The 14489-nt window shown below is 45.5% G+C and overlaps 1 protein-coding gene across 2 annotated transcripts in view; it reads right to left on the reverse strand.

The window, feature by feature from the left end:
• Window positions 1-14489, reverse strand: part of STPG2 (sperm tail PG-rich repeat containing 2) — a 623148-nt gene that overhangs the window by 149897 nt on the left and 458762 nt on the right. The window lies entirely within an intron of this gene.

The following is a 14489-nucleotide window of genomic DNA, read 5'->3' on the forward strand; positions in this document are numbered from 1 at the left end:
GCGCTTTTTTAAATCAGAGTTTTTACGTTCTACAGCACCACTTGACTGTGGATGATAACTACAGTGTAGGTGTTGCTGTATGTTGAGTGCTTGGCAGATGTTTTTTACTATCTGTCCTGTGAAATGGGTGCCACGGTCACTATCTATTGTGAGAGGCAATCCAAATCTAGGGATGAATTCTTTGAGCAATTTCTTTGCTACAGTGATGGAATCAGCACGTACGCATGGGTAGGCTTCCACCCATCTAGAGAACACATCAATAATAACAAGAATGTATTTATAAGAACAGCACTTAGGTAGCTGCACAAAATCAATTTGCAGATTTACAAACGGTCCCCATGGAGGGGGATGGGCTGCGGGTGTCGTTTTTACCCGTTGCCCAATGTTGTGAGCTAAGCAGATGGGACAGGAGCTACAGTACTGTTGTGCCATGGAAGGAAAATTTGGGGCAAACCAATTTCTTTGTACTGTAGCAATCATTCCTCCTTTGCTCGTATGGGCCACAGAGTGGGTTAAACGAGCAAGATGTGGCAAAAGCTCTCTAGGCGCCACCAGGCGGCCGTCCGGGGAGCGCCAGAGAGAGTCGGGGTGCAGTGAACATCCTGCACGCAGCCAGTCATTTATTTTCTTTTTTGGGGCCTGATTTTGAAGAAGGGCCAGACTTGAAAGGCTAGCCAAAGGAGACTGGTCTGCTGAAAAACAAACAAAAACAGAGTTAGGAGCCTGTGGGCCAGAAAGGGCCGCATTTCTGGCAGAACGGTCTGCCAGATCATTTCCTCATGTGACATCATCAAACGGTTTTTCATGAGCTTTACATTTAACAATAGCAATAGCAAGAGGCAATTGAACAGCTTCTAAGAGCGCTTTTACATAACAACCATGACTGATTTGAGTCCCTGATGAAGTGAGGAACCCTCTTTGTTTCCAGATTTGTCCAAAATCATGAACAACACCAAAAGCATACTTCGAGTCAGTATAAATGGTTGTGGTTTGATTTTTTGTAAGAATGCAAGCACGTGTTAAAGCAATGAGTTCAGCAACTTGAGCAGAACGAGCTTGGGGTAAAGAATAGGCTTCCAAAACAGCATACTGAGTGCATACTGCATATTTCGCAACTAATTTGTCTGTATCATTTTTAAGACAGGAACCATCAACAAACAAAACAAGGTCAGAGTTCGGGATAGGAATGTCCTTGAGGTCAGTTCGAGGGGTTAACAATTGAGTTGTGATAGACAGGCAATCATGAGGCTTACCATCAGAGGCAATAGGCAGAAGTGACGCAGGATTCAGAATTGAACAGCGATTTAAGGTTACATTTGCAGCTGACAGTAGAAGTTTCTCATATTTAGTAAGACGGGAATTGGAAATGTGCTGAGTTTTGCCCTTGAGCAGAAGGGCTATCACAGCATGTGGAACTGTAACGGTTAAAGAGTGTCCCAAAACTAGAGAATCTGCCTTTTTAACCAACAAGGCAGCAGCTGCAACTGAACGGAGGCAAGGAGGAAGTCCCGCAGCTACGGGATCAAGGGCAGAGCTGTAATATGTAATTGGGCGATGTTTTTTACCATGCAGCTGAGTGAGTATTCCTAAAGCGATTCCTTTCCGTTCATGACAAAACAAGGTAAAGGGTTTCTTATAATTAGGAAGTCCAAGAGCAGGAGCAAGAGTGAGGGCTTGTTTAAGGACCACAAATGCTTGTTCGGCTTCAGGAGTTCAAGGGAGGGGTTCCGGGGTGGTATCATGAGTGAATGCTTGCAAGGGTTTTGCGAAAGCAGCATAACCCAGGATCTACTGTCTATAATAACCCGTTGCACCTAAGAATCCCCTCATCTGTTTTCTAGTCATAGGTTTGGGAATGTTGAGGATAGCTTCAACTCTACTAGGGGAAAGGTGTCGTTCTCCTGTTGAGATATCATGCCCTAAATAATGTACCTTAGACTTGCAAAGCTGCAATTTAGATTTTGAGGCCTTGTGGCCTTTCTGAGCTAAAGCTGTGAGGAGTGTCAAAGTATCTTGCTCACAGGCCTCTAAAGTGGGTGAGGCTAACAATAGATCATCAACGTACTGAACAAGGGTGGACCCCCCTTTGAACGTGATAGGATCCAAATCTTTTTTTAGGATCTGGGAAAACAGGGTTGGGGACTCCCTGAGGGAGTCTTGTCCAGGTATATTGAAATCCCTGATAAGTAAATGCAAACAGATACTGGCTATCCTTATGAACGGGGATAGAGAAAAAAGCAGAACAAAGATCCACTACTGTGAAATATGTAGCATCTGAAGGGATACAGGAAAGAATAGTGGCAGGGTTAGGGACCACGGGGAAAGCGGGTAACACAGCGGCATTTACAGCTCGAAGATCTTGCACAAAGCGATACGTATCTTTACCAGGTTTTTTGACAGGTAGGATAGGTGTGTTGCAAGGGGAGCGTATTGGGACAATAATCCCTTGCTCAAGGAGTGAGGAAACGACAGGCTTGATCCCTTCCTCAGCTTCCTTTGAGATGGGGTACTGCGGGACACGAGGAAGTGGCTTGGCAGGGTTCAGGATGATACGCACTGGTTTAGCACTCAGCATGTGCCCCACTTCATTCGCATGGGTGGACCACAGCTGTGGAGGTACTCGTGCCAACAGTTCCTCTTGTAAGAAGGAAGTGTCAGAATCAGAGTACTCCTGGGTTAGCAAAGCCACAAGCTCGGTTTCCCTATGTTCCGGTACCTCAAGGTAAACACCATCTGGGCTACAATAAATCACGCATCCCAGTTTACACAGCAAGTCCTTACCAAGAAGGTTGACAGGTGCACAGGGGCTAAGAAGAAAGGCATGATTTTCAGACAAAGGGCCAATAGAGATGGAGACAGGTTCAGAGACGGGATGTGGGATAGGTTGTCCGCCTATACCGACAGCATTTACAGTTTCAGGAGAATAAGGTAGAAAAGGAAACTCAGCAGCCTTTAGTGTGGAGCGGGACGCTCCGGTGTCGACAAGACAGGAGACAGTTTTACCAGAAATAAGGCATTCAACAAACGGACCAGATTGGTCAGTAGCAAGCAAAGGAGCAATGATGTCACTTTCCCTCAGGCTGTCCTATTTAACACTGGGAAAATTGACAGGAAGTGGAGGTGGGGGCTGGGGTCTGGGTCCTTGGCCGGGGCGGTTGGGGCATTCTGATTTCCAATGTCCTTCTTGCTTGCAATAATGACATTGGTTCCCATAGCCTGGGTTTTGTGGGCTCAAGGATCTATCTCTTCCCCTGAATTTACCCGGGCCTCCCCTTCCCCGTCCTCGTCCCCTTCCTCTACCTGGACCCTGCAACTGAGAAATCTGTAAGGCCATTAACTTAAACTCGGCACTGTCTTTAGACCGTTCCAATTTGTTATGAAAATGGTTAGCCGCAGCAAGGACTTCGGTCAAATCTTTAGTTTTCCAGCCAATAATTACTGTTTGAATTTTCTCAGCAATTTTAGGGTTAAGTCCCTGGACGAATGCTGCCACTATTGCTTGTTTAGCATTTCCAACTGGGTTATCCATTCCTGAGTATCGTTTAAATGTCTGTTTGAGGCGTTCTAAATAGTCACTGGGGTGTTTATTTTTGTTTTGTTTACAGGTATTTATTTTGGTCCAGTCTGCCTTTTTTGGGCAAATTGTGAGAACTGCCTGAACCAAAGCATTTCTCTTGTCAATAAAGTCTTGGCCAATCCCTGGGTTTTGATCTGGCCAAGTACAGGCAGCGTACAGACGTAGCATAGTCTCCTTGGGCAAAATGGATCGCATGAGCTGATTAATGTCAGCCCATGTTGGATTATAACAATTTATAACAGTCTGCAATTCTTCCTGAAATTTTTCTGGGTCTTCCCTGATTTTTGGGAACTTTTGAGTTAAATTGTAGAGATCACCTGGAGTCCAGGGTGCATGCACAGTTACTATATTTTGTCCATCGGTGCCAATGCCTGGCATTTGTCTTAGGGGGTAAACTTGTGCAGTTCGGGATCTCAGATTGATGGGAGATCTTTCCATGCCTATTCCCATTCTTCTAAATACACCTGTGGTGGGTTGTGACCCAGGAGTAAATTGCCACACTGGTGATGATTGAGTGGCAGATATGGTGGATGAGTCCGGACTATTAAGCTCCGTGGATGGATTTACTGAAGGAGCTTCAGCTAATGGGTCACTAGCCTGGGCTGCAGCCTGATGTTGAACCGGTTGTTGCTGATGTGGGAGTCCCAGGAGAGCGGGGTTCGAACAAAGGTCAAGGATATTCTCTGCTGGCTCCGGTGGTGGGGGCGCCCCGGGCAATGCTGGATACATTGGAGCGGTGGCCAGCGTGTAATTTGGGGGAGCAGCCAATTTCTCCCGAACAGCTTTTAACTGCTGTTTTAATTTTTCTTGAGAGTCTTTTAGGCTCCTAGTTTGAGATTCTGTCCGCCTTTTGGACATTTCATCATACCAATAAAAGAACGCGTCCCACTGGTTTTGTGGTGTTTTGGATCCACGGGACTCTAACGCCCCTCTCAAGTGCACTATTTTATCCTGATCAAATGTTCCTTCCTGTGGAAAATGTTTCACAGGATCATCCCTAGTATACCAGTTCCACTTATCCAGGTACTTGCAAGTCTCGGGAGAATAGTGTGTGTACATAAAGTACGCCGGAGTCCCCTTAGGGGGGACAGGAACCTGTTTAGACTGACTTGTTTCCATATTCAGTCACACAGGGAGACATAGGAGAGGCTTATTTAGGATGTCCGGGCCACTCAGTGCCTTGCCTCGCAGTTTTTCACTGCCCAGACAAAAGGCTTCTGACCCGACACCGGCTCATAAAATGGAAATGGGGAGGGAAGCACTAGAGGGATCCTTTCACTCCTGCTTTCGGCAGAAGCTACTGGGACGAGGGGTTTGGAAAAGACAAAATCACTCAGACGCCCTGTCCACTGGGTCACGAGGTTCCAGTTGGGTCCCCTTGCTTTCAAAACTGCCCTGTCAGGCAGAATTGGGGCGGCTGAACCCAACCGTAGTCTCAGTCCTGGTCAGTGGCTCATATTTCTAAATACACACACACATTCATTCAATAAGCCCTGTCCACTGGGTCACGAGGTTCCAGTTGGGCCCCCTTGCTTTCAAAACTGCCCTGTCAGGCAGAATTGGGGCGGCTGAGCCCAACCGTAGTCTCAGTCCTGGTCAGTGGCTCATATTTCTAAATACACACACACATGCACATTTATTCAGTCAGCCAGACCTCCTACCGCACACTGCCTTAGTTAATTAACTACAAGCCCGATGTGCTGTTGGATGAAGGTGCCTCAAACAGTTCCTCCCTAAAACGTACGTTACCAGACACAAAATGGGATCCTTTACCAGACAGAAAATTTTAGCCGGCAGTAAGGTTCAGACTGACCTGTTTTAACAAGGTTCAGATCCAGTTACCACGGCCAAGTTGGGAGCCTACAGGCAGTCCTCCTCCAAAACCCCAATAGAGATTTTGAATTAGGTCTCTTACCTCTCAAGTTTGGCGCCTCAGGGTTCGGGGGGGGTAGCCTGCGGTCCTCCTTCCTCAGCCTGTGTTCTGGATCCGAGTCACGGCACCAGGAATTGTCGTGGAAACACACACAGAGTACTTTTGGGTCAGGTCAGCAGAAGCTTTTATTTAAAAGAAACTACAGCTGTAGGGGGAGTTCCAAAGTGACATGGATTTTCCAAGCACTTGGAAGGGGTCCCCCCCCAAGAGCAAAATCAGGAGGCTTATATACTTTTTAACAGTCGCTTACAACTCACGTGATCATATAGTGAAATTAGCATGAAAAGCGGCTATAATATTACTTCATTATTTCTTTGCTGTTATCAGGATGGGAATTATGGGGGAGATAGGGTTAGTTCACAAACCTCCTTTTTGCACCTGGAAATCTACTTTGTACATACTTTTTTTTTTTTTTTTTATCTTCAAGGCCGCGGTGAGCGAAGCATTTGCAGAAGAGTTACAAAGAACAAACACTTGCCCTTATCTGTTCTACTGTACCGAGCCAGCAATTTTATACAAAGCGGTTATGTCATCTTATAACTAAAATAATCAAAGTTTAAGACATATATTTTTTCTGATTCCACAAATGTATTAAATGCTCATAAGATGGGAGTCTCTGCACATTAAGGCAGGAAAAGATGATCTAAGTACCCTCTGAGTGTCTCAGAGAGAATCCTTTTCAGGCAAGGATTATCACCAGCTGGTGTAAGGCAGTTTATTAGCCAGGAGGTTAATACTAGCATTTTGCAGTCCTCCAGTATCCCAGGAGACACAGCACACAGCACTTCTCCCCACCCCCCCACCCCCATGGATGATATATCTTACACAACTCTACTGCCCTGAACTAACAGGTGGAAACAGCCAAGGAGCTGTGGGTGAGTGTGGAGAAGAGAAAAAGGGGGAAGGAGTGAAAAAGGATAGCAGACAAGAGGAAGGAGGAAGAGGAATGGGGAACTGCTGGACAGCCATGGGGAAAAAAGAGGGCCTGGCAGTTCCCTATGGGCCTGGATTGGGTCCATGCCACCTCAGCCAGGCCCCACATTTCCCAGTTGTTGAAGACTTAGCAGCAACCAACCTCCTCCACTTACCCGAAGACAGAGGAAACAAACTTACACAGAAAAAGTGATTGAGAGAGTTAAAATCAGGTACTACATAGTTCCATACCTGGCAACCTATTGAACTTCCTTGATCTCTTAGAAGAAAATTAGAAAGGATGATAAAACTTTAATCTGCAACAGATGAAGTGAATGGGACCATGTGGAAACCAACATAAAAAGTCTGACAAGATTAAAGAATAAAGCATGGCAGGAGGAGGTGTGACTGAACTGGTGAGGACAAGATCTTAATCTTAATTCCAGCAAAAAACATATCTTCTGTGTAGTGTTGGGTCCATGAGATTTGGTCTCTTCATACTTGGAACCTGGGGGCATGTCCACATATGCAGGCATGTGCACTTGCAGAAGCTTAAATAGAAGCAGTGCAAATTTGAGCCGGGGCTTTTTGCCTCAGAGCACATGACCGGACATGCACTTTGGTGTGGGGCAAATTGTGCCACTTGGGGCAAAATAACCCTGCCTGGCTCCTCCCAGATCTGCAGCCAGGGGGAGCTAAAGCCTGGGGCCAGCACCTATGCTGACCCCAGCAGTGTAAAAAGCTGCCCTGTCCTGGCCCCATCAGTACAAAAAGCTGCCCTGGCAAGTAGCTGAGGGCTACTAGCTCTCAGGAGCTCCTCGGGCACAGACAATTGGTACTTGAGGACACTATCCCTTCTTCCAGTTGGATTGCTGAAGCAGCCCTGAGAGGTCCTTGCACCCTCTACCCCAGGGGTGGGCAAAATCTGGCCCACTAGGCCATTCTATCTGGCCTGCAGGGCCCCTAACAAAATGTAGAAAATTAATACGTATTTACCTCTCCTTGGTTCCTGTCAAAGATGACAGGAGCCAGGGCAGTACGACCCAGGGGAAGCCCCGGTGGGCTCCTGCAACAGCAGGGTCCACCCAGCCCTGCCCCCTCAGCCAGAAGCCCCACACGGGCTTCTGGCCTGGGACCAGGTGGCTCCTCATGGCTGCACTGGCACGGGAAACTCAGGTGGGCAGGGGAAGGGCAGGGGAGGACCACAGGCAGGGAATGAGCTGGTGCTTAGCACAGGGAAAAATGACCCCCTCCTCCCCCACCCCATGGTCGGTGCCCTGCGCTGCAGTCACTTGCAACCCATGTGGGGATGTATGTCCTGCTCAGGGCCATGGGGCGGGGGAGGGGCCACCAGCTCATTCCCTGCCAATGAGCACACGGTCAGGGCTGCACACTGCCCCCCATCTATACTGCAGGGCTGAGGGGAACACTGGGAGTGAGTGGGCGCCAGAGCCAGCAGGAGCATGGGGCCCACACCGGTGTCCCGGGGCCCAGAGCAGGACAGCAGGAGTACAGGGTCCTGGCTGGTAGGGGCTCTATGAAGCCAGGCCAGCTCCCTGCTGTCCCTGCTGGTGCAGCCCAGCCCAGCTCCATAGACCCCTGCCAGCCTGCACCCCACTCTGGGCCCTGCCTGCACTGGCCCTGGGACACTGGTCCCAAGACATTGGGACACTGGTCCCAAGATAGTGACTAGGGGGCAGGGCACCTGTCAAGGGGCAGGGCTACCCATGCAGCCCTCAACAGCTTGCCAAAACAGGGTAAGTGGCCCTCCACCAGAAATAATTGCCCACCTTTGCTCTACCCACTGCAGCAGTCTGACAGTGGGGGCTGCTGCCTAGATGTGACCTGCTGCAACCTGCAACAGCATGTGGCCTCAAGGCTGCACTCCTGCCAGACCCAGATGGTGACAGCAGTGCCATTAGAGGCATCTGCATGCCTGGGCCAGCTGCCAGTGGACTGTGGCTGCACAGCTAGACTTTGTGTGGCACTACTGCCATGTGCATCACTGCCCAGCCATCTGGGCTGCTATCGCCCAGAAGATGTTCCCATGTGGTGTCCTGTTTTGAACTGTCAAAGCATGTCTTCCTGGCCCCAAGTGGCCAGGAGGTCAGCCACCTCCAGCTGGATCCTGGGTGCTAGCTTTGAGAAGGCTCCTCTGCCTGAATCCTGCCACTTGCCTCCCTAGCAGGAATTCTAGTGTTCCCTATTTAAAAACTGCAAAATCCCTGATAAAAAAGTCCCCAAGTCATTCTTTAAAACACCCCAAAATCAATGTTCTTCCACAAGTAAAACAAAAAATCACTAAAGATAGATCGAGAGAGAGAGAGAAATCTATATAATAAGTTGGGCAATGTTTTATTGATATAGTTACAATTTTAAAGCAATTGGAAAGCCTACCAGTGCCTCCATCATCATAATAAAATACATTCTAAACACCTATACAGTTTGGCATTGACTTCTGGCTTTTTTGTAATAGAGAAATCAGAGCTGCCCCTACCTACCTCACTCACCAGGATGTGCAGCACCGAGCAGCACTGATATGCCAGTGCCCTACCCCTGCCCTTGTCCCTCACTCTCAACCTACAGCCTGCCCCCCACCCAAAAGGGGCCACATGCCCCCCACAGGGGCTTCTCCCCCACAGAGTCCACATCCCCTGCAGGCCACCCCAGCTCCCTGATCACTGGCCCACCTGGCCCCATCACCTGCTCACTCCCCCAGCCCTCCCAATTGTTTCCCCACCTGGTCTCAGCCCCCAGCTCACTGCCCCACCTGGCCCCAGCATCCTGGCACTCAAAAAAACCACAAAACCCACACTCACCAGCTGTAGCAGCAGTCATCAGGGCTGCTGGGGCCTCATGGCAGAGCCCCCTGCATGGCTCAGGGCAGTGGGGGGCAGCAGGGAGCAGCCTCAGCTCCCTGGTACCCGCACTGCCATGTCAGATCGCACGGGTGCAACACGGTTCAGCAGGGCACTGTGCGGCATCGCCTGCTGTCTGGGAGCTTTAGGCACCTGGTGCTGAGTGGTGCTGGGCTCCGAGTGATAGCTGGAGCCACCCTGAGCTCCCAGACAGTGCACACCACTGCCTGGCACCCTGCCAAAATGCACTGCACCCACACAATCTAATAGTGGCGGCGCAGGAACCAGGCACCTGGGGCTGTTCCCAATGCCCCCCCACTGCGTGGGGCGGGGGGCTCTGCCATGAGGTCCCAGTGGCCCCAACAACCACTGCTACAGCCGGTGAGTGCTGGCTTGGGGTTTTTTACATTTTTTTTAGTGCCAGGACGATGGGGCCAGGGGCAGGGGGAGCAGCTATTGGGGGCTGGGACAGGATGGGCATTGGGGGGGCTGAGGAAGCCAGTAGGTAACGGGACTGGGTGGGGCAGTGATCGGGGGGGGGCTGGGTCTGGGGGGGTCCCCCATGGTCTGCTACCCCCTCCTCCAGCCTCCCCCACCCCCTATTTACCCCACACAGAGCCTGGGTCCAGGTCCCTGCAGCTGGCACTCTGCTTGATCTACACGGGTAGGCAGCATGCTTTAGCACCCGGGCAAGAGCCAGCCATAGAGACTCTCTGACTGGTTACCAGAGTGTCTCTGTGGAGGACCTAAGCATCTAGTTGCCTCAGGGCATGGTCTGGGACTGGGCTGGTTTGTGGCACTTTTTTTTGACCCCTGGATATCCAGGGGTCTAATTTTGTCCCCATGCTGCAAATTTGCAGCACAGGGAACATTTTTTTTGTTACCACATGTGCGTCTTGCAGCATCTCAAAGGTGTTTGAGACGCTGCAAGAGGCACATGTGCACTCATCTGGACATGCCCTGGCACACTATCTGAAGCCTGTGCAACCATGGTTCATGAATGATTCAGGGTACATATGGGCATTGGATCCTGCAAAGATACCTGCCAAGGACAGAGCTGAAGGCAGTTAGGGATGGTAACTGCTGCAGAAGCCAGGATGTAAAGGGAACTAGATGGCACATTTTGAGGGGTTCTGGGCATGTTTGTGCCAGAAACAAAAGAACACCAAAACAGGGTGGGGTGAATACTAAATGCAAGTGTTTATCATTCCCAAACCATTTCATATTAGACACACTTTTCCTCTTTTTTTCCTTCTTATAAAGCAGGTTATGAATACTGAGGCTTAAAACAATTAAACTTGAGGACAGTCAGTGATAAAAGGTGGTTGAAAAGTTTTTAAGATAGCATTCATTATTAAGTATTCTTTAATAGTGCACCCCTGGTTAAAAAAGTTTAAATGACTACAATAAAAATAACAGCCTCTACCCAAAGGCAGTGATCAAAGCAGATTAATGTGGAAATGAAAAAGGATCAACACACCTTATAAACCAAAAACACACAAAAAAATGTTAAGCAAACTTCAAAATGCTCTGCTTTATTATGTTCCAAAATGTGCACATGCCTAACTTGGAAGCAACAGGGGGAAAAAAACTCTAAATTTCCTATGAGATTGGAAAAGTTCAGTCTAGAGCAGATTGAGATTGAAAAGAGACAGCCACAATTCCTGTACAGCCAGAGTTAAGGACTGCTTTCATATTTAACTCCACTACCAGGGCACTGTGTAACCTTGGACAACATATTTTCTTCTTTTTCAATTTACTCATTGGTTAGATGCAGTAATGTTGCAAATTGAACTGGTAAGGAAATATTTATTAAAGCAATCAGTTTGGACTGTAATATCTGGTATCTTTTAATTTGTTGATGTGTATATTTAGAGTGTGGAATAGGTGGATTTTTTTAGAAGGCTAAAGATATATAATGGCCAAAATATTTATCATTTCAGATAAGCTTACAAACTATTGAAGTTTATACTAACCAAATCCCTAAACCCACTGAGGTTTCACCCATCATTAATTTGAATATATTGAAAACTGAATTCCATATTTAATAACCACACAATATAATATAATGGCACATTGTATGAGAGGTCCAAACAGATTTAATGTATTTCAACTAATAATGGCCCCATATTGATTTATTTTCTAACAAAATCTAAAATGAAATTTCAAAAATATATTACTCAAAAGAAATGGGATGAATGAAACAAGATATTCTTTTAATATACCACAATATGCAACAATTAAGTAGCCAATTCATTTTTTAAATGCCACAGCCTTTGCAAAACAGCAGCACTCTGATTCCATTAGTGTGTCAATTTAGAATTATGAAAGCACTTTAAGATCTTTCAGATTCTGCTGCAGTGAGCAAGGAAAAGTAAAAAGCCTCTCCAAGTTCAAGGAGGTCTGGCACATATGAGTAAATTTCAAAGTGAAAGTTCCGTTTACAGCCATTGAGATGACACACAACAGTAGAAATCTGCAACTCTGCCACATTTATTTGCAAGCTCTCATCATTGTAGAGACACTACTGAACTCCTGTTCTACTCTGAAAAAGTCTATGTAAACATTCTGTTTTAACACTTAATCTTGTGCATTAGGATTCATATCTGCTTTATTGTAAAAAATAAGCTGTTATTGCCTTTGTTGTTGCCCTGCAGGCAAACAAAACCAAGACTAAGCGAATCACATTCTATATAGAATCATTTAGTAAATCTTCAGCGGTGAAATTTGTACAAACCTTTTGGGAACTGTGCTACACAGACATCAAAGTAGGAACAGCCTCACCCATATAGCCCCCCTCAAGTTCTAGGCAGAATTTTAACTCATCTCTGCCTGAGTCAGCTCACTGACATAATAGGTATGTTGGAAGCACGTTGTTATAACAACCTGTGTTTTAGACACGTGTCTTTTCTGATTGTTGAATGCCAGTGGGAAAGTGCTGGGCTCATTGTTGGCCAAGTCAGTCAATATCTCATTCTAGGAGAACAGTTTTCTGACTTTCCTTAAGAAAACCTTTAATATAATCTTCTATGTACTAAATTATTGCCTGGAATTATCAAACTAGGCAGTGAAAAGCCTGTAATTAATGCTCAATTTTATTCATTCATTTTGTCCTTTTTTAGAATATAGGTTTTTCTGAAGCTGACCCCACACTTTTTTCTTTGCTATACAGCTTCTAGCAACTTTTGGGTGCTACTATGAACAAATACATTAAAAAAACCCACTCATCCTACTCCTATACATGGTATGTTTATGAACTGCATGTCTTTGGGTAAAATTATGCTAGATTTGCTATTTGACAGACTATTTGGAAGCTTAGCAAAGGCACCTAATAATATGGCATGGCATGGCATGGCATATCATAGCATGGCAGTTTTATATTTAGGTGTATAAGAATAAGTCAGTAAATCCATACATTTCATGTAAAGCAGAATCATGGGTGTTCATTAAAAAAGTTGATGAGTAACATTAAATGTCAGTTATGAGAAAAAACTGATACAGAACACATCCACAGTACACATGTTCATAAGCAGCAGTGGGACATCTGTGGCCATGAAAACTGACTCAAGATGTTTTGCCAAAACAGCTGTCTGATTTCATTTAAAATTTAAATAGCTTTATGGATTTGAGAGAGACCAGGAACAAAGCAAAACAAAATATTGTTTTCTTAGGGATTTAAAAGTTCCGTATTTCCTTTTTAAAAGTATGCTTTCATAAATATTTGGACAGCAGCTGAGTCACTATGCAGCAAAATGACTAAAGGCTATCTTGGTAAAACTGAGCAGACTGCATGTGGTTCTGCCCACCAGGGTGCCCCACAAGCCAATTGCCATTGAACAACACTGAATCACTTTTCTCCTGCAGCTTAAGTAGAATTTTAAATTCCAGGTCTATAAAGAATTGCAGCAATCTTTAAACCACTTACCCTCCCTCTGCTGAAATCTTTTCAAAGCAAGCTAACAGTAAACTTGGACAAGAAACCCCAGCCCTGCAGAAAGTGATGTTGGTGATTCAGCAAGTGACAACCTGAATTAGTATTGGCCTAATGTTTTGGGGGACTCTGTCCTGGAAGAGATATCTCTGTCAGAAGACAGAAAGAAGAAGTCTGCTTTGGATCAATTTTGGATCATTAAATAACCAACATCTGGTCTGAATATTCACTTTCTAATAGAGCAGATTGAAACATTTCTAACCAAATGATTTCATTGAAACGTTTTGGCTCTAATGAAATAGCTTGCTTAGTCTGTACAGTGCTTCAAGCACCGCTGAAGGACAGCACCGATAATCCTACACATGCTGCTTCTGGTTTAAGAAGGAGCCCACATGGGGCACCACAGTAAGTGCAGACAAGTGTGGATAGAGTTTCAACTGAATACAGTAATTTTTCACTTTCAGTTGCAAGCTATTGTAGTATTGTTGTGTGATGCTAAATGATATACTTTAAGTCAGAAATGGTGCACTTCAGGGCTAGATCAGAAGTTTCCTTGATATATTGTTTATAAAGGCCTTCTGGGAAAAATCAGAAGACTTTGAAAGAAATGATATAAAATACAATGTTATTATTACTCATCATATTTTCCCACATCCAAAACCCTTTGAGAAAATGTAATTAACATATCTAAGAAAAAAACAATTATATTTGAAATCATAAATTCTGCTATGTCTGTGTTTTTTACATTCTAAAATAATATATTTAATTTACTTTAATAATTCAAAGTTGTTCTTGTTCAGAATGCATTAATAAGCATTCAGTACACACAACATATTACAGTGAGAAATATAAGAAGGCTAATCTATTTTATTCATGAAAGAGAAGGTTAAGAGGCGATTTGATCATGGTCTGTAAGTACATCAGGAGAAGATTTCTAATCACTGTAGACAAAAGGCATAACAGGATCCAATGACTAGAAGTTGAAGCTAAAGAAATTTAGAATGGAAATGAGGCATACATTTTATAGTGAGGTTAATTAGTCATTGGAACAGTTTACCATTAACCACTGGAACAGATTATTGGATTCTCTGTCACCTGTACTCTTTAAATCAAAACTGCACGTCTTTCTAAAATATATGTTCTCTCTCAATGAAGAGTTATGGGCATGAAGCAAGAAATACTGTGTAAAATTCTGTAGCCTGTGTTATACAGGATGACAGACTAGACAGTTACTGTGTTCCCTTCTCACCTTAAAATCTATGAATCTATATGGAATCT

This window comes from Alligator mississippiensis, chromosome 2 (genome assembly GCF_030867095.1).
Source record: "Alligator mississippiensis isolate rAllMis1 chromosome 2, rAllMis1, whole genome shotgun sequence".
NCBI classification, from domain to species: Eukaryota; Metazoa; Chordata; order Crocodylia; family Alligatoridae; genus Alligator; species Alligator mississippiensis.